At 38.7% G+C, this 26,292-nt stretch overlaps 1 long non-coding RNA gene across 1 annotated transcript; it reads right to left on the bottom strand.

Moving 5' to 3' along the window:
• Positions 1-741: 741 nt before the first annotated feature.
• LOC112189095 lies at positions 742-3,853 on the bottom strand. The gene is made up of 3 exons (XR_002931710.2): positions 3,459-3,853; positions 3,229-3,351; positions 742-1,088 (listed from the first exon to the last, which is right to left on the bottom strand). It is a non-coding gene; the product is annotated as an uncharacterized LOC112189095 (long non-coding RNA).
• Between the last annotated feature and the right edge of the window lie 22,439 nt (positions 3,854-26,292).

Here is a 26,292-nt window from a genome sequence, read left to right as displayed (position 1 = left end):
CCTTAAAGCTAGTACGGTTCAAGTTGACAGATTCAGTCTGTCCATTGGTTTAAGCGAGTTAGATACCTTAATAATCATCAATTTGACTGAAAATTTGCAGAGATGATCTATACACTAATACCTAAAAACTGAATGGTTGAGATGTTGATATGCAACCGAAAAGTTACCCAAACCTCGAACTTCACATGTTAATTTCAAAGTGGAGCTCCGCTTTGGATAAAATCTTTGTGTATATATATATATATAACAGTTTTATCGACCTGCTTTTGATAGGATCCTTAATTTGTATATAATTTAAGCCTTAACTAAAGGGAAGCACAATTTTGAAGCTAAGATGGTTTGTATTGTTTTTCTTATAATAGCTTAAACAAACTGGAATTAATGAGATGGAAAGTGTTCAACATGATGAGCTCTTACAGGCTATGTTTGGTACGGTTGTTCTTTGAGAAAAAGCTGGCTTCTGCTTATTTCTGAGAATAAGTAGCTGAAAAGCAAAGTAGCTGAGTGTTTGGTAAAATGGCATTTTATAAGTGCTGTCAGTGGGAAAAGCAGTGACAAAGTGTTTGGTAAACTCAAACTGACTTGTGCTTTTTGTTTGTGGAATGACCAAATTGGACATGAGAGATTATTTTACCTTGATTGTTTGGTAATACAATATTGTTCAAGTGCTTTTGTTATTATTTTTAATCTTTATTATGTCCTTATTAATTTTTATCAACTTTCAATTTTTATAAACCATGGTGACCATATGATTAATATTAGACAATTTTAAAAGTAACTTATACAAATATATTAGTAACATTAATAACAATTGATTTCTGGTTCACATCAAGTAACCACAAAAAATATCATAACATATTCAAATGTTCACGTTATTACGTGCACTCATCAAACTTAGAGTAATGTTATTTCTTATTGTTTCCCTTTCTTGTGCACCACGACCATGATATTCTTCTTTTACGTCATCATCAATCTCTATTCCACCACTTGACCCATCATCTTCTCTTTCTTCACTGCGGATAAAATGTTCACTTTCAGCTTTTAGAACATCAATTGAATGTCACAACTCCTTCACTTTAGCATCAGCACTAGAATGTAAGGACCGCACCCAGAAACAAATGATCAGTAAATATCCACAAATAATATGATAACTAATTAAAACAATAACTAATTAAGTTGCATTGAGCTATCTAGTTAAAGGTTGTCATGTTAAGAAACACATCATCAATTTCTTATTTGTATCCATTTAAACTTGATTCACATCTAGCTTTAAAGCATGATTTGAAAAGAAACACCTTTTATTGATTAAATCATAAAGCATGATACACAGAGAAACAATAAAACTACAAAATGCAAAGAGCTAGCAAACACAAAACCTCAACTGCCACCAAACCAGCCTAATCAATCTAGATGAACAAACTCATCTACGGATCAAATTGCAGCCATGTAGTGATTCAATTTCACACAACTACATATACCAAACGTTCGACACTGAGTGCATTATTGAGATAGTATTCCTGCGCTTTAATTTGCTATTCAACACAAAATGCTGGTAGAAATGTTTTTATATTCCAATTAGCTGTAGCATCTCAGAAGCACCCAAAGACATTGCAAGTACCCATCATCAGATCCATTACTCCACCAGTTTCGTGCCCAACTCCACCCTTGGCCTAGTTGGAAGGCCCTTTGCTATCATCTCTTCATCGTACTACTAACATATAAGCGTCTCCAACTTACTACTAATATACACGCACAAGAAGATGCCTACAAAAATCAATAACAAACTAATACACGTTATTTTAGAATGTCATGCAATTAACATTGGCTTCTGCACGTTTATGAACTATTGATTCAAGAACAACAGAAGATATCGAGTACTAAGCAATAGTAAATAGAGCACATTCGTAGCTGAGGTTAAAATAATTCCCCCCTGATGTCGGGGGTATCAAAGAATAAAAACAAAAATAATTTAAAACAATGAATAAACAAAACCAAAGTTCATAGAGTTGTTTACTATGATGCTGTTTTGATCTAACAAGACTACAAGAGTAGACAAAGACACAGATTATGGGGGCTGCCACTAGGAGCACCATTTCTTACACATCTTCAATCAACCAGAAAAGGCTATCTATTGGCTACACTGTCTCTTACTGCTCTTTTCAAAGCCTTCAGTTTCCTCTCAATTATTCTCAAAGCGTATCCAATCTGTGATCCAGGCTAAGATAAATATGCCCTGTGTCCAATGCTTTTGACATGGTGGTATCTATAATTTAAACTACGCTTCTTACAAAGCATAAGATGAGATGTTGGAATCATACACAAACCAAAAACTAGATCTTTTGCATTGCTTCTGTATCATAGCAAAGAACATGTATATTCATGAATCATGATGCAGGATTGAAGGATATACTTGTAAAGTGAATGTAAGTTGTGAAAAGTAAATAATCTAAAGAAGGGCTTTACTGAAGTAGCACAGCTTTCTAATTTGTTGCCATGTCTTGCTAACTATAAACTATTCAATCAATGCATGCAATGCAATGCGACTTTTGCTATCACCTGTTAGTAAACTACAATAATAATTCAATTTGATTTTAGGAAAAGGCTAAGCTAGTACTACCACAACATGAATCCTGGAACGCGGTCAACATTGACAGGTAGTATAATGATCCCATGGTTTATAAATGTGCATCAAGTAACCTAACAAATTCAATCAACCCTTCAAAATTAAAGGCATTTCCCAGAAGTTCACACAACACAAGCAAATATCAAGAAGACGGAACCCTCAGCAGCTTTATCGACTTCGATAAGTAATCATCACATCATACGAACTAACCAATTTAAGAGAGTTGGCCTTCTCTTGCAGAATATCAAGCAGGCTGTCGAAACTCTCTTGAAAGAGTCCACTCCTTCAATTTCGAGTTGGTTACCGACAGAAACAAAGGATCTAACACTATCAAAGTGAATTCAATTGCCATAACTAGATCGTCCATTTCAATTGCTAAAAGTAACAGAAGTGAATTCAAAGTTCAGTTCCAAAAGGCAACTTCCTCCATCCCCAAACCCGTTTGGATTAATAACCCGAAATTTTGTTGTACATCACAACACCCAGTATATATATGCTACAAATCACAATCTCTACCACTCATATCCCTAAAACCCAGCACAAATTGATCTCAATTATTCATCACAATCAAAGAAATTTGAAACTGAAATAGATAAAAAACTAACCCGAATCAAATTCCAAGCAGCCTTGCACGATTGAGGCTTCGATTTCTAACCCGGAATCTTGATGAGAGGCTAGGTGATGCGGTTTCAGTTGAGAGCCTTGCTTGATAGAAGAGACGTATGCGTCTAGATATCAATCGAAGAAAAAGGTGCGTTTCAAACTCAACTCTATTAGGTCAAGAATGGCACCGTTTGCATGGCTCCGGTGCGAAATGGAGAAGAAGAGAACTCACCAGAAAATCAAAATGACGTCAGTCCGCCGCCCTGTGTCTCTCTCTTCCCGTCTTCCTTCTCAGATTCTGAACCAGTACTAATCCTTTTTCTCGGGTTTTCCTTCCTTCTCTACTTACTCCGATAACTAGCCCGGGGTTTCGATCGACGTCTATGAAGGAGAGCAGTAGAGATGAGGGAGAAGAAGCAAATGGAAGAGTCAGAAGAGCAGTGTTTTCATGAATGGTATTGGGCCGTAATTACTTCCAAGCCATGAGGGTACCCATTGGTATTTCGAAAGATTCATTAACTCATCGCTACAGTTAAAAAGAGCGCTACAGTTGCAGCAAGCGGCTTCTGGCTTCTAAAAGCAGGGGTCTCCTGGCTTCAGCTTTTCAGTGGAAAAAGCCCTGGCTTCTGTTAGAAGCCAGCTGAAGAAGGAGTTACCAAACGCTAAAAGGTGTCCTGCTTATAAGCAGGGACCAAAAAAGCCCCCCAAACATAGCCACAATCTTGGTTATTGAATGGAGAGTGTCCAGAGGGAACAATCCCCATTCTACGAACGCAGGCTTTTGATAATTCCCTCCCTAAAAATGTCCCACATTTCAATGGCAGCGAACACAATGTAATCAAACCTGGCGCACCTGGTCATGAGGTAGCATATATATCCACTAATATTCAGCTATTTTTTTTATTTTCAATCAAAATATTGAAGTACAATCATATCATTTTGAAAGTCATGAATTGGATATATTATTCTACATGACGATTGACTAATTAACTATATATACACAAAATATATAGCAGTATGCACAAGTTACTATGGTGAATGGGGGCTATTACGGAGCACACGCATATCTGAACGTATGGAGTCTTTTATCAGAAAATCGAGAACTTATAGTCTAGCCCAGATATGGGTTGTGGGAGGTGAATTAAGGAGAAGCAAGAAGTACTGTGGAAGCTGGGTGGATTGTAAGATTATTTCTTTTCTAATTTTTATTGTTTGAGTTTCAAATTCAAAATGGAGATGTATGATAATCAGTTTAGAGACCATTAATGTATTATTTTGCGTTTGAAATTCAAAAAATAAGTCTTTGTAACATATTAATCATTTGATGTTTCCAGATAAATTTGGGCAAGCCAAGATTCTTCATATTTTGGACTGTAAGCTTCTTTCCTCAACGATGTTTTTACATTTGCATTTATGAATAATTCTTTAGAAATTGATTTCTTTTAGCTGCTTTTTGAGTCGAGAAGGCTAACTAGGCATACATATAAGAGAATTAATTACATATAAGTGCATCTTTGAATGTATTTTTAGCCATAAGACCACCAATTAATTTTTTCTCTCATAAGACCACTAGATTAAAAATTGTGTTATATTTTGGATATAAAAATCAATATATTTACATAAATGCCACTAAAGTAAAAGGTCAATAATCATTCTCTCTCTCCTCTCCGGCGAGGTCTCCGGTCATCTCCGGCAGGTCTCCGGCCGAGTTCTAACGGGTCTTCGGCCAACTTCCGGTGGGTCTCCGGTCAACTTCTAGTGAACTCCGGCGACCACAAAAGCTACTGTCGCTAGCAACAAAAACTACTCTGGTGAGATTTACAGCAACCTCCGGCGAGGTCACTAAAGCTACTGTAACCACCAACAAAAGCTACTCTGATGAAATTTCCGACGGCTTTCTGTGAGGTTACAAAAACTACTATCACCAACACTAAAAGCTGCTCCCACCAACAACAAAAATTACTGTCACCAGCAACAAAAGCTACTCTGATGAGTTTTTCGGCGAGGTCACAAAAACTACTGTCATCAGCAACAAAAGTTACTGTCACCAGCAACAAAAACTACACTCAACAACACTTAAAGCTACTCACACCAACAACAAAAACTACTGTCACAAATATCAGAAAAGTTACTGTCACCAGCAACAAAAACTACTCCCACCAGAAACAAAGACTACTGTCACCAGCAAGAAAAACTACTCCCACCAATATCAAAAAGGCTACTTTCACCGGCATCAAAAACTACTTTAATCATCACTAAAAGCTACTCACACCGGAAAACTACTATCATGCAAAACAAAACTTATTTGCAAGATTGAAAAACTATTACCAGAGACTAATGAAGCTACTATCACAGACTGAGAAAGCTATTACCAACCTACACAAAAATTTCTATGAAACATTAAAACAATTATAAATTTACAATATCGAAGGCTTCCAAATTATAGCTACAATACCTCTTACAAGCAGCAAGTATAACCAATCAAATCAAACTCTGGTAAACATATGCTTCCAGATCCAGTTAAGAAACCAAAATTACAATCCTACTACGGCCATCTAATGCATTCCCCAACCTTAAAGGAGGCGCACACATATATTCTCAAATTGAAACCCTTATGTCGTCGTTACGCTATGATAAGACAACACATAGCATACCATCTTTGCAACTAAAAATCAGAAACAGTTTCAACACTCACCAGTTTCAGAATCAAAAATCCAATCTGTTCTATACCAAAACTCAAAAGAAGACTCCTACTTTTGCATATAGATCACTCGATTACTCCATTTCACCAAACATTTCTATCAAAATCATCAATGTTCTTATACATTATAATCAAAACCCTAAAACCCCAAACATTTCACTCCACCAGGAGATTCTGCAGCCGTCGACGACTTTGAAAGCATCGACAGCTTCAGATCTCAGCAGCCAGATCAGAGCCGCTTGTCGGAGAACTACTTGGCTTCAAAATTTGAGCTCCTGGCCACCGGGCTCGATGATCAGAAGCTCAAGGTATGCAATCTCAGATTGGAGCTCAGATATGCAATCTCAGATCCCGACGGATTCAAATTGGAGCTCAGATACATAATCTCAGATCCCGGCGGTGGGAACGAGGCTGAAGCTGCAAGAAAAGGTTGGAGTTACCTTCGAAAGCGGAGACGATGTCGTCGCTGTGGTTATTGGACCTGACACCAGAGTCGTAAGGCCAGGTGGTTTTGCGACACTGGAGCTCGCAAACCAGATCTTCTAGACGACAATGACCACTATCCAGTCACGGAGGAAGACGGAGGAAACCCCGATCGTTGTCGATGAAGCCATTACCTCCGGTGATGCACACCGCCTCCGGCCCGGCGCATCAGAAAAATTGAACGATGAATTCGAACTATAGAGAGGCTCAATCAGTCTCTTCCAGCAGCCCGACGACCAATTCAAACTGTGGAGACGCTCGATCATTCTATCCCGGCGGCAGTTAGCTCCGGTGGTCCAAGTGAGATCTAGAGAAAGGTCTATGGTTACGGGGAGAGAGAGAGAGAGAGAGAGAGAGAGAGAGAGAGAGAGAGAGAGAGAGAGAGAGAGAGGTATGTGGTGACGGATAGGAAGGGGAGAGAGAGAGACAGAGACTGTTTTGTTTACAGATGGGCAAAATTGTCAAGTACAAAATAAATTGAAGATGAAAGTGGCCTTAGTTGTACAAGAAAAACTAAGTGGCTTTATGGCTAATTAAAATTTGAAAATGACACTTGTGTGTAATTTTCTATACATATAACTGTATGTATTGATCTTCTCAAAAAAAAAAAACTGTATATATATATATATATATGTATTGATATTATTCAACATATATATATATATATAATTCCCTTTTTTTTTGTAACATGTTTAAGTTTTTGGAATGCAATATAGTTATAGCTTAACATTTCACAATAATTTTAATCAAATTTTCATAAGTCAAATAGTTTTTCTCTCAAGAAAAAAGGAGATTTTCTCTCACCCTAGTTTCTCTCAACCTAGTTTCCTCCCCCAAAACTCTAGCACGACAATTTTTGCCCTCTCCCTACTAGACTAGATCTATCATCTTTCTTCTTCATTCATGGCTTCCATCGACGCTGTCACTGCTAGCTTTGCTGCCTCCTTGGCCCTTGCTGAAGGTGGTAAAGCCCTGGACCTTGGAAAGATGGGTGGAGGTCCTGTGCGAAAATCCTCCCAATCTTTTCTCCTTGGCAAACCTCTTACTCGTAAACTTGTGGACTCTACTGCCTTCAAATCTCACTTCCTCCGACCATGGATGGTGGAAAGGGACTTTAGGATTCAGGTAAGGGAGGATAATCTTTTCTTGTTCTCCTTTGAATAAATCCAAGACCGGAATAAGATTCTTAGAGGAGGAGTTTGGTGTTTTGATCGTGCTCCGGTTTGTCTGGAGGAGTATGATGGAGTCCTCCCTGCTATTGAAACTGGTCAAGAGCTTAGCCCTGTAGTGAAGGGCAAAGGTAAGCTCTAAGCTTCCTTTCTTCGGTACCTAGCAGTTGAAGCTTCAAGTCTGTTGCTATTTAAGTTTAGTTGCTCTAATGGTACACCAATTGAGGTGTTAGGCGATTAGAGTTACTCTAGCAAGGATTTAGGTAGTGTTGGATTTGCCTTCATTGGCTAGGTCTAAAGTTGTGCTTATTTGTCATCAGTGAGGGTTACCTGTCATGTGTTTGGTAGCTTAGACCATCTAGTACTTTTGGCCTGAGACAACATATGATGTACGCGCCTTCTGGCCATGGATAAATTAATGAAATGATCTCTTTCTCTAAAAAAACAAACAAATTTTCATAAGTATGTAAAACGCTAGGAGTTGCTCTGACGCCCAAAACCCTAAAAATCTTCCCGGCTCGTGCGCTTTCACCATGGCCACGATCGACGATGTTGCTGCTAGTTTTTCCTCATCACTGGCTCTTCTGGGCGATGATGTGGTGGACATCTCTAAGCTATCTGGCGCTGACAACCAGCGGGGCTCCCAAGCCTACTTTCTAGCACGTCCTCTGACTCCGAAGCATTTCACGGCGCCAGATCTACAGCTCCATTTTTAGCGCATTTGGGTCCTGAATGCATGGTTCCTTCAAGGTTCAGGAGAAAGCGCAGAGGCACTTTGTCTTCTCCTTCGACCAACGCAAGGAACCGAACAAAATCCTTCAAGGTGGACTGTGGTACTTTCAGCGTGCACGGGTCATCATTCAAGAGTATGATGGTCTGAAATCCCTTGCTGCAATTCCAATGGAGGAGCTGTTCTTTTGGGTGAAGCTGCCAACATACCACCAGGGCTTGAGGTCAAGAACACCATCATCAACATCGCTTCGATCGCTGGCAGGTTTCTAAAAATGGATGACAAGCTTTTCAAGGCCATAGGTGATGTTAGGGTTCATGTAGCGCATAATATTGTGAAACCCTTCTTGTTGACAAGAAACCTAAAACTGGCACTGGGAATCGTTGAGGAAATCTCATGCTTTTTTGAAAATCTGATTGGACACTGCCAAGCTTGCAGCCTTATTTTTCATGTGGATGGTGTATGCCCTCTGGCAGATCGACAAAATGAACCACACACTGATCCAAAGTTGGTGGAACACCGTGTGGAACTGCCTACTTCTTTTGCAGGTTTTGTGCAATGTAACTTCACCGCAGAAGCCTTTCGCTTCCAAGGCGTGCAGACACCTATTCTGCCACCCATTGCAAGGAACCTGTTTGGTGCTAGCTAGCTCCTCCTCCAAGCTGCGAAAGCCCATGGTGATTCAAAATGCAAATATGCCAGCACCAACTGATGTAGATAAGCAACTTGATTTGGTGCTAGGAGTAGAGAAGTCGCCTCTGAAATGAGGACGATCGACTTGGTTCTCCTTTTGCCTCCCCTAAGAAGTTAAAACTCATGCTTGGGGACCTTGGTGTGGGCACCAATGGCTCACCGGCACCTCTAAGAAAGTGAAACTACCAGTAACTCCAATCAAGTTCTCTGCTAGATGGTTGGACCTGGTTGAGAGATCGGGAGGGATGCTTGTTCCAGCAGAGGTGATGCAGCCTAGGGGTGTAGCTCCATCGGACCCTAGTATGAAGAAGAAAATAAGGAGGCCATTGGGGTCAAAAAATAAGAACCCCTCCCAAAAGAAGAATCTGGTCTCTGCGGAAGATGTACTTTCCTACTTGCACTCGGAAAAGCCTACTAGCCCTAACTTAAAGGGCAATGAAAAGATTTAATTTTTTGTTTGTTTTTGCTTTATTTAGCCTATTACTATGCTTGCTTTCATAGTTGAATAGGCTCGCTGAAATAAGTTAGCATGACATGTCGAATGAATGATCTTAGCCTATGCATCACCGTGATGTTTGCTGCATCACAGCTTCTTGACTATTTGTATATGGTAGTGGAATGATATGTAATGGTCATTCTAGCCCTACGGCCTTACCTTCATTCATGAAATCTACATGATTATTTGTCAAAAAAAAAAAAAAATTTACTCAAATTAACAACTGTTAATTTTTAGTTTTATAAGGGTACTATATCATAAATCTCAAACAAATTGCATCAATTTGCACGATACACAAGAAAATGCACAATAAATTGTTCTCACAGCCGCACTGATCTGATTAGTATTTAATGAAACTTTAATTGAACAGTAGCCTATTTTTGCTCAAAAAATTTTGGACCTGTGACATGTCACTAAGTACCAACTAATATGTCTAATGCAATTTGTCTTTTTAAGGGCCATAATTATCATGATGGTTGCTTCAATCTTGATTGTCCTGGTTTTGTCCAAGCTAGTAAGCAGAAAATTTGCCCTTGGTCATCCCATACAACCTGTTTCAACCTATAATGGGAAGCAATTTGAGATATTCATAAGTGTATATAAGGTAAAGGCATCACAAATGTCCCTTCTTTGAATTATATGCATAGAGTTTTATTGGGGGAACTTAAGTATTAATATTTTATTTTTATATTTCGATCAGCATCAATCAGCTGGACAGTGGTGGCTTAAGGTGTAAAACGAGGTATTAGGATACCGGCTAGACAACCTCTTACCATATCTACAAGGCAGTGCTAATGTTGTTAATTAGTTGGGGTGGTGAGATTTTCAATTCAGAAATTGGGGGTCGTCACACATCAACTCAAATGGGGAGTACGTGGTCATTTTCCGAGTGAAGGCTTCGGCAAAGCAAGCTACTTTCGAAATATCCGGTACTTGGCAGCCCAGCTCTGGAAAGTTTGTTGATCCTCAAGGGCTTATAACATATGCCACAAAACCGTCATGCTACAACGTACTTATTGATCACAGAGCCTCGACTCTCGACTGTTTGGCTCCAAAACCAGTTGGTGTGCAAACCGTCTCTTTTGAGCGTGTGATTGCGCAGGAGTGCCAGCACCGTGGGGTGCAGTCGTCGGGGTAGTCCCTTGACCTGACTTCTTCTTCAAGCGCTGTGGACGAGGAGAGCACCAACCTCGCCACAGGGTTCTTCTCTAACCTTTCGGAAAAGGACTTTTGCCTTACAGATAAGGAATTTGGGTGTGATCTCTTCGGTCACCAAATCGATACTCAGCGTTGTAGGTTGAGCAGAGCAATCATTGGGAAGTTCTGAGAAAGGACGGGGTTTGCTAAAGCGTATCTTTAGCTTCGTTGGGTTGCGAGGGCGTTACCCTTGCTTCGTTGGTAGTGTCTGCGGCAGTAGCACTGTCAGTTGGCTCAGAGAGACTAGGACTAAGAGTACGGTCGCCGGGTTTCAACAGGGTTGAAGGTTTTCTCTGGGGAGGCTTTGTAATCGCTGGGATTAGTTGATTCGAGAGAGGTCCTCAGCTTTGCCGCTTAACCCTGTATTTATACCCTTAGGGTTTCGACTGTTCCTTGCTTAGAATGATTATTAATTGAAGTTTCCTATTCGATCTCTGCTACTCGATCTCAATAAGGTTTCGTTTTCCTTATGGATCACGAAATGTGTGAAGCTATACCCCAAACCCAAGTAGGCTTTATCTTTGGGCCACAGGTATTGGCCCGCTGGCTTGAACCCACCAAAGGATCTTGCCAAAAATACTTTTGGGCTCAAACATCGACCTTTGGAACACATTTATATTATAGGGGACCAGGATATTCAGCAAGATGCCCTAAATAGTTATAAAACTAGTACAAAAATTTTCAGAGAGTAATGCTGGTCACCTTCATCAGAAAGTCTAAATTATCATAGTATTTCATTAAATGACGTGGTTGTGTCACATTAACTATCATATAAGATGGGATGTAGGAATTATCTAAAAAGTTGGTTCACATAACATTATTCTTTTCTAAATAACAAAATTTTGAATAAACCCTTTTTTGTGAGAATGAATTTCGAATAAGCCCTAAAAGCATTAAGAGTTGTAAAGCTGACGGAATTAGTGCTGCTTTGGTAAGCTGCATAACATGAGTCATGACTCGAAGGTTTTGGGTTTGTAAGTGTTTACAGAACTGAGTGGCGTGGAACTGCATGCTGCTTAGTTGTTATTAATTACATTTCTAATAGTAGCTGCACATATTTTCAGCTACCAAGCTCTATTACATATATAGCCAAATAGCCAAGATCCAAAACCCAACAGAAAGAAAGAACCCAGAAATCATAACTCCAGTTTTCAGAAGATCATAAATAGCTGAAACCCAGAAAATCATTCTTACCTACCACCCAAATTCACCCCCTTCCTCCTCATATCAAAACCCAATAATTCCAATAGCTGAAAAGAAAATATTTGCTTTTATCTTACATCTCTTATAAACTGAATCACATCAAACTCCAAATTCAGCAACCCAATAAACACCCGTAAATAAACATGAGTAATCATATATGGTAAATAGTATTTCAAATAAGCAAAAGCTGGCAATTTGTTTTAACTGACATATACTGGGCAACAATTCACAGAAAATAAAGGCAAAACAAAGCAATGGCAAACTGTAATTAAGGAGAAACATAAAGGCAAAATCGTAACTCCATTTCAGGCCCTTATGAACAGTGGGTACAGCGAGGGCAAAATGGTCCAACCACGTGGAGCCAAATCACTGTTAAATGAACAGTGTAGGAGCTTTAGTATATAGTAAATTAAGTAGAAAGCTAGGAAAACTAGCTAAAATAAGCATAATATATATTATAGTTAAGGGATGTATTAAGATATTATTTCTTATTCATCCGTTGAATACATATATACATTTTCTTTTATAAATGGTACACAGTTTTTATTTGAATACTTATGGAACATAAAAAAAATTATGTCTGTGTTCTATGAGAAAATGCAACTAATTATAATTACGAGTAAGGTAATCTGTTTTGTTTGATCTCAAGTGATGTATAAGTTATCAGACAAAAAGTCTTCGGTAATGGTTGGGATTTGTCCTGACCTAGCACTCTGCTAGGGTTTGAGAGAGGCTCTCCATTGCAGCGTGAATCTCTTGTACCTTCTTCGTTTGTCAAGGGAGACCATGACAGGCTTTTGTTTGCTAATCCTTTGTGTGTGTGCCACGTACTTTCAGCGATGGCTACGGTGTGGAAGATTTGGGTTTGGATCTAAATAGGTTCTTTGGAGGAACGATCTCGGTGGTGGCTATAGGGGAGGGGAGCGGCAGGTCGGTGCCGTGTACGATTCCTGTTTCTCGGAGGAAACTGGATCCAACTTGGTTTTTATCGGATAAGAGGATTGCAATGAAGGTTGGGTAGTGTTGCCGGCCTTCCCTTCTTAATTCTTCTGTTGATGTCGCCGATGGTGCTACACCAGGGCTATGCTTCTGGCCCTCTAATGGTAGTGGAGATTCGGTGACAGTGGCGGTGTGGTGTTTGGTTTCATATCTTGTGCAGCCACGTACTGGGTGTTTCTCCTCACTTGTCGACTATGTGGATGGAGGTTTCCAAGGCAACGACTCTACTACTTGGGCTCCTTATCTAAGGATGGTGATGCTCAACATGGTGGCTATTTAGGCTATGCTGGTGATGGCTTGAAGGAAGTTAGTAGGGGCGACCTATCTTCTGGCGATGGCAACATACAACTTGGTAGCGGATACGTTGTGGAGCAGTTGTTTGCTAAGGTTTCAGAGGATTTGGGCCATTGGGCTCATGTATTGGGCTTAATCTGGACTGGGATGAATTGGGTCCATATGGGCTCTAGGGTTTTATTTTTTAATTTAACCAAAGCCTTCCTCTTTTTGTACAAAAAGATGATAGACCTATTTCTTTCTTGCATTGAGCGAGAGAGATCGCAAAGAAAAGAGAGACATCGTTGTCCCCATTAGGGGTATTTTAATCTTCTTCGAGGCTATGCTTTTCTTTGTTTTGGGCTTAATCCTAAAAGGTGGGTGTGCTAAGAGATTACTAGTTTGTTTGCTCTTTTAGTTGGGGGTGGCTTTGTAATAGTTTCCAAGGAATGGTTCTTTCTGTCGACTCCATAAGGGTGGATCAAATGACGGTAGCAAAACTAGGAGATTACTAGTTTGTTTGCTCTTTTTGTATTGCTTGTTGAATTAGATAATGAGATGACCTCTTTTACTCAAATAAATAAATAAATAAATATATAAATAAAAGTTCTCAACCAAAATAAGTAGCTCCCTATGTGTAGCTCTACATTGAGCACTAGCCTAGCACCCAATAACACTATAACTCTACAAGCTAGGGTCACTTTACATAATAAATTTATATGGATGTCACTTTGTCGATTCAAAATCGGTTATAAGTATTACCAAGGCCGGAACCATGTTAATGGATGCAGGGATCTGAACCCCCCCCCCCCCCCCCCCCCCCCCCCCAAAAAAAAGATATTTTTGCAGATTCAATTTCATAGAGCAAAATCCTCCGTCCTTGGTCCACTCACAATACAATACAGTGAGATGCATTTACCAAACATACTTAAATCAGAAAAGGACATAGTTAACTTAACAAATCAATAATATTTTAACTTAAAAACATCTCTAATTTGATTAATTAGCAGATTTTTTAAAGTAAAAATAATAAGACTTTTAAACTCTCAATTTCACTTTCAAGAAATTATTGTTTCCATAAAAAAATAAAAGTAGCCGGTAAGTTTATTATTATTATTTTGCTACAGTCATTTGACCACTATACTATCCACATATAGAGAAAGTAACATGGTGACGACTTACTTGCCAAGACAAGCACCGGTCAAGACCTTGGAATTTATTTCATATCAATAGGTTCACCGCTTAATTAACCATCAATATTGAAAAACTATTCATAATTTCCTTTCCTTTCTAATCGAAATTCACATTAAGGTTCATGTATTACCCAATTCTTTTGAGAAGAAAATTTCATAATATCAAGCAACTAAGATAATTACAATAGTATCATGCAGTTCTTTCTCTACCCAATCTTGAAATGCATGGAACAAAAATGTTATCCTAACTAAAATATGTGCTGCCAAAAATATTTTCTAGTGTTAATATGTACATATAACTATGGATAAGAAGTAAAAACAAGGTCCTTGCTTCTTATGTTATACATATTCCACTCCACAAAAATAAGTTTCACATCACGTAACGCACTGATCATAACCTCAGCATCCATATATCTCCAATAAATTCTTCATTAAGTGAATTTCAACGTAATAAATAACGTGCACAAATAGCTCCAAAAATAATATATATGTATATAGGAAATTAATAACAGCTATGTACTAATTAAATCAGTACATGCATTCATTTTGATTTATATGTATATAAGTAGTACACATGTCGTCATATAATTCAACATATTCTCATTTACCAGTCCCAGAGTTCTGCAATTGGCTTTCTAATTGATGGAGAATTTTCTATCCCATGGAAATTGTTACACAAAAGTTAGGGGCTTAACTTTTTTCTTAGTAGTAACATTTTTCATATTGGGCAAGGGATTTGTTGATTGCAGAAGAATTAAAACCGTGGAGAACAATAATCCAATCATCAAAAGCATAAAGGTCAAATTTTACTTTAATTCCTTCCCTACCAGATTTTTTTCTTAATCCCAATCTATCTTGGCTGATTTCCATTTAGCATTTGGGATCGAACATTAAGTTGGGGGAAGCTGGACACTAGTCTCTGATCTCTTATACTGTTTAATATATTATCGTACAGGGCGATGAAGGTGATGTGATAGATTGCATTGACATCTATAAGCAGCCTGCTCTTAGTCATCCACTTCTCAAAAATCATACTATACAGGTTTGCTCTGATTTCTAAAATAGCTTAATTGTTTGATAAGTCATGGTGGGAATAGGAATAGAATCCGATGCTCATGTATTGCCTTATTCTAATCGATTGCATTGTTGATCACATCCCTCGTAATCAAATATCAAATATAATCGATACATGTAATCAACAACACAGCCATTGAATGTGGTATTCAATTTCTTTTTCTCCTTTCACATACCATGCACCCTTAATTTTCATTTAATTTGGGAGCACACGTACGTAGTTTCGATTTTCGAAGTTAACTGAGGTGGTTTTGTTGTTTTCATGAAATAGCTGAATCCGCCAAGTCCGTATCCAAGTGGACTTAATGAAACAGAAAGTTCTCATCAAGATGACGAGCAAGTACTGAAATCTTGGTTATTGAATGAAGAGTGCCCAGAAGGAACAATCCCCATTCTTCGAACTCAGGCTTTTAATAGTTCTTTTCCTAAATCTAGCCCACCTTTCAATGGAAGCAACGTTGAGTTCACGTCTGCATCTGGTCATGAGGTAACCCGTCCACTACCTTTCAGCCATCTTTTTAATAATTGGATCTGTTATTAGTTGTTGTAATTACTAACTTTAAGCAACCAAAAATTTCAGTACGCCGTAGCTAGTCTTTCAGGTGGCCAATATTACGGAGCACACGCATCTGTGAACGTATGGAGCCCTTTATCAGTTTTTGAGGAGAATAGTATATCCCAGATATGGGTAGCGGGAGGTCATGAACAAGCACGAAGTACTGTTGAAGCTGGGTGGAAAGTAAGATTCTTTATTATTATTACTTTTTTGGAGAAATGATCATTTACTCAATTTTAGCTTAAAATTGCTCACTTGCTTCCCTAACAGTTTTTTAACCCGATTTACCCAAAACACTCATTATTTCCCTAATACCTAATTTATTCTTTTTTTTTAATTCTTTTTATTTATTTTTGAGACTTTTTTGCCCTCTCCTTCTTTCTCACTTAGAGAGAGAAGTCATCCTCCACCTTGTTGTGCTCCGGTGATCAGTGGCCGACCGCTGTCTCCGGCAACCGGTGACCGGACTTCGGCGACCGGTGACGGGAATCCGGCAACCGATGACCAGAATCCCGCGATCGGTCACCGGAATCCTGAATCCGGCTATCGGACTGGTGACTGGATTCCGGTGTCTGAATTTATTGTCCCCTAATAATACCCAGTAACCATATTATTGCCCCCCAGTAATCATATTGTTGCTCCCCAGTAATCATATTATTGCTCCCGAGTAATCATATTATTGCCTCTTAATACTCATATTATTGCCTCCAATAATCATATTATTGCCCTCCAGTGAATTGTATAAACTCTCGAAACCAAAATGAATACATTACAGGCACAAATGATAAATTTATATGCATATTATTGCCTCTCAATAATCATATTATTGCCCCGCAATAGACATGTATAACTACTGAATAATTTTTTTTTTTCATTCTTCTTTCTTCTTTCCTTATAAGCTTTCTGCCAAATTTACAAAAAATAAAAAATAATAAAAAATAAAAAAATAACCACGAGACTGGGCGAGGTCGTGCTCCACAATCGCATCCAAACGGAGGAGCGTGGAGTTGACGCAGGACTGGGCAAGGTTGAGCTCGCGGACCTTGGTGCTGACGTGGTCGGCGAGGTCGCAGGTGGAGGAGACGTTGGAGAGGACGTGGTCGGCGTCGGAATTGACGATGTAGAGGACATCGGAGGATTTCTGGAGATTGGAGAGGTCGCGGATCTTGGCGCTGACTTGGTCGGCGAGGTCGCAGGTGGAGGAGACGTTGGAGAGGACATGGTCGGCGTCGGACTTGACGATGTCGAGGACCTGAGAGGATTTCTAGAGATTGGAGAGGACTTGACGCTGTCGAGGACCTGGGCGGAGGAGGAGAGTCGGCACTGACTGGGACGTTGAGGAGGACTAGCGCCAGTGGCGAGTATGCAGGGCTCCGGCGACGGGCTCGGGAAGCAGAGAGAGAGAGAGAGAGAGAGAGAGAGAGAGAGAGAGAGAGAGAGAGAGAGAGAGAGAGAGAGAGAGAGAGAGAGAGAGAGAGAGAGAGAGAGAGAGGGAGAGAGAGTTTGAGGGCAATACTGTCAAAGACTATTGGATTGGGTAAATGGGGTTAAAAAACTCTTAGTTGAGTAAGTGGACAATTTTTAGGCTAAAATTGGGTAAGTGGTCATGGCCCCTATTTTTTGTTGTTGTTGTTGTTTGAGTTTCTATGGAAATGAGAATTGATGATAATTAGTTTCTAGACAATTAAAGTGCTTCTGACTAGTTATTCCATTTCGTAATTCCAGATTAATTCGGCTGACCAGCAAACAAGGTTCTTCATATTCTGGACAGTAAGTGTTTTTGATCCTTACAAGTTACAATTATGCTAATCTTCATGAAGCTCTAACTTTATCGGCCATCTGTATTTAAAAGGGCCATGGTTACCAAGATGGTTGCTACAATCTTCAATGTCCTGGTTTCGTCCAAGTAAACAGAAAGTTTGCCCTAGGTTTACCCATTAAACCTGTTTCAATCTACAACGGCAAACAATTTGAAATATTCATAAGTATATACAAGGTAATTACCTCAAAAACCTGTCTCAATAATTCATAAACAAATGTGGTTGTTTAATTGGAATTTAAAGAATATTACTTAGCAGAAATTAAATTTAACATTTTGTTTTAATGTTTCAGCACCAATCGACTGGACAGTGGTGGGTTATGTTGCAAGATCAAGCATTAGGATACTGGCCAGACAAAATCTTACCAAGTCTGAGAGGCAGTGCTGACGCGGTTAGCTGGGGTGGTGAAATTTACAATTCAGAAATTGGAGGTCGTCACACATCAACTCAGATGGGGAGTGGTCATTTCCCGAGTGAAGGCTATGGCAAAGCAAGCTATTTTCGAAATATTCAGTACTTGGCCAACTCTGGAAAGTTTGTAGATGCACAAGGGCTTATACCCTATGTCACAAAGCCTCCATGCTACAACCTTATTATGAAAAATAAAGCCCCAGGATTTGGAAACCATTTCTATTATGGGGGATTTGGATATTCAGAAAGATGCCCTAAATAGTAATAAAATTAAGTGGTACAAAAAAAAAAGCCAGTCTAGTTTAAGCAGTATGTATAAGTTGAAAACTGAATGTATGCATATATATGATCATTGTGCTCAATATAAGAAAACATAAATTTACCTGGAGCTGCAGCCATTGTTGAAGACAATAGTTTGAACTAGTGAGCTGTGTACTTGGTTTGTTCTCCTCTGAGCTATCCTGTAGTGAGAGTCTCCAATGGGTAGAGATTATTAATTCTCAATTGATGGTTGTACGTTGCTGATAGCTAGAGCAGGGACCAAATAGTCATATATATAGGCTTTGGTTTAGGCTCCTTCCCATAAAGGTTTTCCTAAATCTATTAGCAATAGGACATTATTCCTTATTCATGTACAGATTCTTTATTGAACCTAATGTATTGAGGAATGGCCAATCATGTAAGTTTCTCTCAAGAAGCTAGGAATCCTAATTGAAAGATTACTGTCAAGTCCAATTGCTTAGTCTTCACTAAGAGCAACAAGTTGTTGTGACTTCAGCTGATTGACATTGACAAGTCCACTGAATCTTACAGTATGTACATTAGTTCAAGGATGTATGAGGGTATAATATTCTTATTCATCCACTAAATACACACTTTTAATTTTCTCTACAAAGGCTACGCGCACGCACACACACAGAATACAATATATATATATATATATATATATATAATATAATTTTACATACAGTATCCCAAATAAAAGTCATTCATTACTTTGATATATCAATTTCAAAAACTATCATATCGGTACCCTAACATTAAAACTCAAACCACTTTTAGTACTTGTCGTCAATAACGGCGTCAAACGTCTATTTCTCAAAGGATAATTTCGTCTCTCCATATTTTGACTCAATTTTTTTTTCTTCAACTCAAAAACTAATTTCTTAACCTTCCACATACCAACTTCGCATCGCTCTTCTTTCATGAATTGCTTTGCTACTATAGTTCGTCAAAGTCTTGCAGTAAACTCCCTCTCTCTCTCTGTGACCCAGAACCCTTGGAACCTTTGCAACAATGGCGAGCACTAAAGTTCAGAGGATCATGACCCAGCCCTTAACTTGATTTTCGATCAGGTTCATCCAGAGTAAAGCTTGAATTCATATTTGGCTCTTTTGAACATAAAGACATCAGGATTGAAGGCCGAATCATTAATTTTGATGAGTACATGAATTTGGTTCTAAATGATACTGAAGAGGTGAGCATCAAGAAGAATACCAGATAGACACTAGGAAGGATTCTTCTTAAAGGAGATGTAACATAACAGGGAAAAAAAACAAAAAAAATCCTCCCACCACTGAAATTTCAAGAACACCATACCAACCCTCCCCTCACCTATGTAATTGAAAGAAACTTCTCCATAATTCCATCAACTTCAACCCCGAAAAATTCAAATTATTCAATTCAATCCAAAATTGTAGCCCGTATCAATTTTTGGTTTGAAATTGATGTTCTACTTTCTGGGTTTTTTGGTGGCATGGATGGGGTGAGAGAGAGAGTTTTGCAAGATCAGGAAATCAATTCAATTCAATCCAAAATTGTAGTCCCCATCAATTTTTGTTTCTTTGGTTGAAATTGCTGTTCTATTTTTTGGGTTTTTGGTGACATGGGTGGGGAGAGAGAGAGAGAGAGAGAGAGAGAGAGAGAGAGAGAGAGAGAGAGAGAGAGAGAGAGAGAGAGAGAGAGAGAGAGAGAGAGAGAGAGACTAGGGGAGGGCAAGAAGAGGAAAAAGAAAAAAAAACTTATTTCCGAAGAAAAAAGGAAAAAGATAAACTAAGAAGCTGAAAAACGAAATTGCCCATGAAATAGTTTACGTGGTAATGGTGTTGACGCCGTCACAGACGGCGGGTACTAAAAGTGGTTCAAGTTTTAATGTTGGGGTACTAATATGATAGTTTTTGAAATTAATGTACTAAAGTGATGAATGACTTTTATTTGGGGTACCGTTTGTAAAATTCACACACACACACACACACACACACACACACACATATATATATATATATATATGTATTGAAATTAATGTACTAAAGTGATGAATGACTTTTATTTGGGGTACCGTTTGTAAAATTTTCACACACACACACACACACAGATATATATATACACACACACACACACACACACACACATACATATATGTGTGTGTGTGTGTGTGTGGCTTTCTACTAAAGGATCTCTTTTTTTGGTCTATCAAATGATCATTTGTGGGACCCACTTATCAATCACAAATCAACATCTCGACCGTTCACTTCTTAGGTATATATGAGTAGATCATTTTTGTAAATTTTTAGTCAAATTGATAATCGTTAAGGCATTCATAATTGTGATTTACAATTATAAGCATGAATGGTTCATGTTGGACAGATTTAGTTCGTCCATTGATTTAATCTAGTTCAATACAGTAGCAATTATCAATTTGGCTGAAAATTTGCATAAGTGATCAATACATTAGGACCTACAAATTGAACGGTCGAGATGCTGAAATGTGATTGAAAAGTGAGTCTCACTGAGGATCCTTTAAAATAGCCAAAAAAAAAATTCCTTAGTGGAAGGCCCTCCACACACACACAGAGATAGGCATTCAATTAGGAGAGTGAAATTCACACTATCCATTGTACAATCCACACTCCATGTTTTCTTTTTTAATATCTTAAGTTTTATAGTGTAAACTGTTAAAAATGTGATTTTAAGTAGTATCTTAAAAAGGAAACATAAAGTGTAAGATGAAGAGTTTGAATTTCACTCCCCTAATATAATTAACATTCAACTAACTAAATTTAACAAATGCCAAGTTTACGTTTCCTAACTCTAATTTTTCTAAAGAGAATGCGTCTTTTTGCTCTGCTAGGGTTTTGCTTAGCTGCAAAACTGATCGTGCATGGAATTGGAATCACCGGCCTCTCAGATCAACGTGTTTGGCATTATCTGCTATGGGGGATCTTAGTTGGCTTCTGCCTTATTTCTCTTCCTTGTAGTGATGGAGTGGAGTGAGGGGTTCATCAGAGCGAGGACGAGTATTGTTGTTGTGTTTTTGCAGCGGCTACATTGCACATCTTGATGTGGTGACTTGGATTACTTTGCCTCGCGGGGCTGAAGATGAGACTATGGTGTTCCTGGGTCCTACTGGAGGCTGTCTTGGCAGTGCTTCTCATGGCGGTGGAGGTGGCATGCGAGCCACTTTTGACAATTTTGCAGGTTTCTCGGACGTCGATAGAGTGGCTAGTGCTACCACGTCAAGGTTGCAGAATGGTGTATATGTAGATTTTGTGGACATCGGCGGCAGTGCAGTTAACACCACGTTAGGGAAGGGTGGTGGTGCTACCGCAGCTCTTGATCTGAGCAGTGCTGGGACAGGTTCGGGTTTGGATCATTTTGGTCAATCTGGGCTTCAGGCCACAGTTTTTGGTTTTGGGCTTTGGGCCTTGGTGTTTGGTCACAGTTCTTGGTTTTCAACTGTTGGTGGTATAAGAGTTTTGGCAATGGTGGAGGATACGGTGGTAACTGAGGCTGCCATAGAGGAAAACACCTCATTGTGTCTGGTTATATAGAGGTCCTGGGTTCCGCTGAATAAGTTAGGGTTTTTTATTTCTCTTTTCTTGCCCTAACATTATCTAGATTTTGGTTTTTGGTCCTATCATCATAGTGATTTCATTTGGTCACTATAGGGTAGCCTTTGGAGTAAGTCAATGTTGTGTAATCACTTATATTCAATTTATGAAAGGCTTGACTTTTAAATAGGACAAACGAAAAAACAAAAAAAAAACAAAACAATTTTAGCTCCTTACACTACTACAAAAAGTTAATCACACAACAGAACATAAATTGTCTGTTGTGTGTTCAACTGAAATCTATTGTACAATGGTATTAATGATGTCATGTTGTGTGAATGTCAACAAAGTGATAAAAAAATTTCTCAGAACTACATTGCACAACATAATTAAGCATTGTTCGTTGTCTGAGTCATAAAAAAATTAACGACAGATTTTCCTCCACTCTAGAGTCTTGGTTGCCTCTTGAAATCTGAAATTTAGGCTACTAGGTACAACGGAGTTTGAGATGTCCATTGTGTGATTGAAAACTAGATGCCAAATTTTGAGGAAGCTTGCTCAAATGTTTTCCACTAGGTAAATTTAGTCCAAGCTGTAGAAATTGGACAACTGAAGTTATAGTTTTCTGTTGTGTGAAGTGAGAACATAGGTGGCAACATTTTGAACGAAAATGTTGTAGGTGGCATGTTTCCCTCCATGTTTTGGCATAGGATCCTCTCCTGAGTAAAGTTTTCACCTGAGCTTCCTGACCTTTTAATCAGATGAAGATACGTGTTATTTTTTAATCCAATGGTCTACAATTACTCTGCCACTCCTACCACTCCTCACGTGTCCTTTTCCTCTGCAACTTTCTTTTCCTTCCCTTCCTCTCTCCAGTTCTTCTTTTCCTTCTATTCTTGCTCTTACAAACCAAAATTGCATGGAAGAAATTCGATCCCACTATTTGTAACATCGAATTGCAAAAGGTTTATTATGCCTTGACTTGACAAATAAAGGGGATAGGAAGAAAATTTGAGATCATTCAGTTCTCTTTGTTTCGAGGAAAATAATCTGGGATTCCTTTTTCAGTAAAGCTTTAATTATCTGTGGTTTACATGTTTTCAGCTCCTAATTTGAGATTGCAACTTCACCCAAAAAAAAAAAAAATCAAAGAGTTCATTGGGAAAAAAGAATTTTAGCAATTGCTCTACACGTTCTTCATCCCTCGAATTTGGGGTCAGTATTTTGGATTGATTCAGTCCTTGTCTGGGTCAATTGCTGATGGCTTTCAATGAAGAGGAATTGGAAGAGGGTGCCGTTCAAGGGAGTGCATCCCTTACCCGTGTAGATGGTGGTGAGAGCAAAGGACAGAAGGAAAAGAAGAACAAGAGAGACGAAGGGAAGGAAAAGAAGGTTGCAGAGGAAAAGAACACGTGAGGAGTGGTAGGAGTGGCAGAGTAATTGTAGACCATTGATTAAGCAATAACACGTGTTTTCATCTGATTAAAAGATCAGGAAGGTCAGGTGAAAACTTTGCTCAGGAGAGGATCCTCTCCCTTTGATTTTATGTAGTGCACTCATACGACAGTTTGTTTTAGTTTCTGTTGTGTGAGTAACTTTGAGAATTTTTTACTAGGTTTAATTGCCACATCGTGTCGAGAAAGAAAAATAAAAAGATATAAAAAAACCAGCAGTCCTCTCGACTCTCTCGACACTATCTCTCCACACTCATTCCTCTATCTCAAACCATCTCTCTCAGTCCTCTGAGCCAAAAGCTCAAAGCTTTCCTTTAATCCTCTCATCCAAAACCCTTAAATTTCAAATCCCCTAATCTTCATCTCATCCAATTGCTTCCCCAATTTGAATCTCAACCTTCAATTCAACTCTACCATCTTTTGCTACCAAAATGGCATTCCCTGGCTGTTGTTACCCTTTTCTAGGTCGTCTTTCTTTGCCTCCGAGATCCCACTATACCAAAAGATTCCAATTTTCTCTTATGGTGATCCGCATCTCCCTAGGATTTTCCTGCTACGTGGCCCAAAATCTAGCCTCCTCCACCAGTATTCGCGTCAATAATTGCTATGGCGTCCACAAATGCTGGGTTGGTCTCGACCCCTCCGGCACCGTCCCCAATTACAGCTCCAAATCCTGGGCTGGAAATAAGGCTCTGACTTCCCTCTACGGCGCCCTTGCTGAAGAACTCGTCGCTGCACCATTAGCTTTTGTCATAGATGCCTGCTGAATGGGTTAGATGTTGAAAGTCTCACTTTTCGAATAAATTTTGGGTCTTTTTAATGGATGCGATAGTGGGCGTGATGATGGATATAGATATGGAGAGAAAGTTGAAGAGGTAGAGCTTTTGGAGGACTGGAATTGCCCCAAATGTAGGGGGAATTGTAATTGCAGTTTCTGCAAGTAAATGTTGGTTATTGTGTAATTTAGTACCCCAAATAATGGGTATTTGCTTTTAGGGTAAATTTTCTGATTTGAGAAATGTGTGATTTGCCAGGAAGAAACAAGGCTTCAAACCCACTGGTCTTGTTCACACGGCAAGGAAGGTGGGTTTGGTTCTGTTTCGGAGATGTTGACTGTGAGAGGACTGGAAAATTTTGGTATTGAGAGGAAGGTTGCAGACAAGGTTGGGTGGTTCTACTTGTAGTGTTTTGAAGTTGCATATTGATAATTGTTATTTTGTTTTAATTTGATTGAGAAAGCTGTTGTTCAATGTGTTAATGCTGTTGAATTATGATAGGAGGCGGTCAATGAATAGGAGAATTTTGTTGATCAAAAGATGAAATCTCCAAGACCCGGATTATGTCCACCTTGCTCTCCACGACCTCTTCCCTCTGGGTCCTCAACAAGGTTGGTTTTGATTGCTTTTCCAATTCCTTTGATTTTTAACTCAATTAAATTAGGCTTTTGCTTGTGATTTTGACCTCTTCCCCTATGTTAGCATTGTAGCATTGTCTAGTATTCTTGGAGCTGGTACTTTTGTGTAGACCCAATATATTCCAAGGCTGGCTGAGATCTCTAACCTTGTTAATCTTAAAGGCATTTGGAGCCGTTCTGAGGTACCTCAAATAATTTATCTATTTCTAGATTTGGATCGTTTAGTCATAGATTTAATCTTCTTTTTGGTATAGGAATCTGCTAGAGGAGTAGCTGAGATTGCTGGGAAACATTTTCCACGAGTTGAATCCAAAAGGAGTGATAAGGGTCTTGAGAAAATTACTGTAGATTGTTCAACTCTTGGTGTTGCTGTGGTTTTAGGTGGCCAAGCTCAGGTATATCTAATTCTAAAGCTGGCTTCTTCTTTTTTATTGAATCATAGGACCAAAGGCTTAGTAGTAGAAACTTTTAGTCTTTTTAGCGATTTGGGTGTAAGACGATCTTATTTGGATGAGTGGATTAGAGCAATACTATAATGCTAGTGAAGTAATTGTTTCTTAGTTTTAAGTATTTGCTGGTAAACCTACAAGTAGAATGTAGAACTTATTTTAGTGTGGTTGTTGATTCAAACTTTAACATTGCTGCTCGTTCTCAATTTCATCCAATAAATAATTCTGATAAAAAGAGAAAAAAGGAGAACATAATGAACTAACTATATAGACGTGAAGATGTAATCAAGTATGTGGGATACAGTGTGTTTCTTCTCATTGAAGTTTGTGTTTGTTTTTATGTTTGTACTCATAATGAGTTTTTTTAATCATTTTTGCTTGTTGAAAAGTTAGTGGAAGACTAGACAATGCTATAATGGTGTTTAAAGATTTGAAATAATATAGCATGTTTGAAGAGGAAACCTTCCTTTTCCCTTGCTGCCCTTTATAATATCTCTCTAATTGATACATTTGGGTTATGACTTATGCATATGTGCTTTTGGCTTTTCCCAGTAGTGTTTTGTCCTTTGTTGCATTTTCCGTATCTAATGGTAAGTCAAATGAGACTGTAAAGCATGTTTCTTTAGACTAGTGATTAGGACAAACAATTAAACCATATGTAAGATATGGCTGATGCTCTTACTACTATAGGGCTATCGGTGTAGTCAAATGCAGTTACGTCTTTCAAGCTATATTCCAGGTCTTGGTTTTCTTCTTCTTCTTCTTCTTCTTCTTCTTCTTCTTCTTCTTCTTTTTTCCCCCTCCCAATAATTAGTCAATGCATTAGCTCTGATGCTAATAAGTTCATTGTAGCTATCTTCTTGCGAAATTGCCTTAGTTATGAACCAGAAAAGCTATTGAGCATGTTACCATATTATCACT

This window comes from Rosa chinensis, chromosome 2 (genome assembly GCF_002994745.2).
Source record: "Rosa chinensis cultivar Old Blush chromosome 2, RchiOBHm-V2, whole genome shotgun sequence".
Taxonomy (NCBI): domain Eukaryota; kingdom Viridiplantae; phylum Streptophyta; class Magnoliopsida; order Rosales; family Rosaceae; genus Rosa; species Rosa chinensis.
The sequence above is the reverse complement of the archived record's forward strand: the minus strand, read 5'-3'. Positions and strand labels throughout refer to the sequence as shown.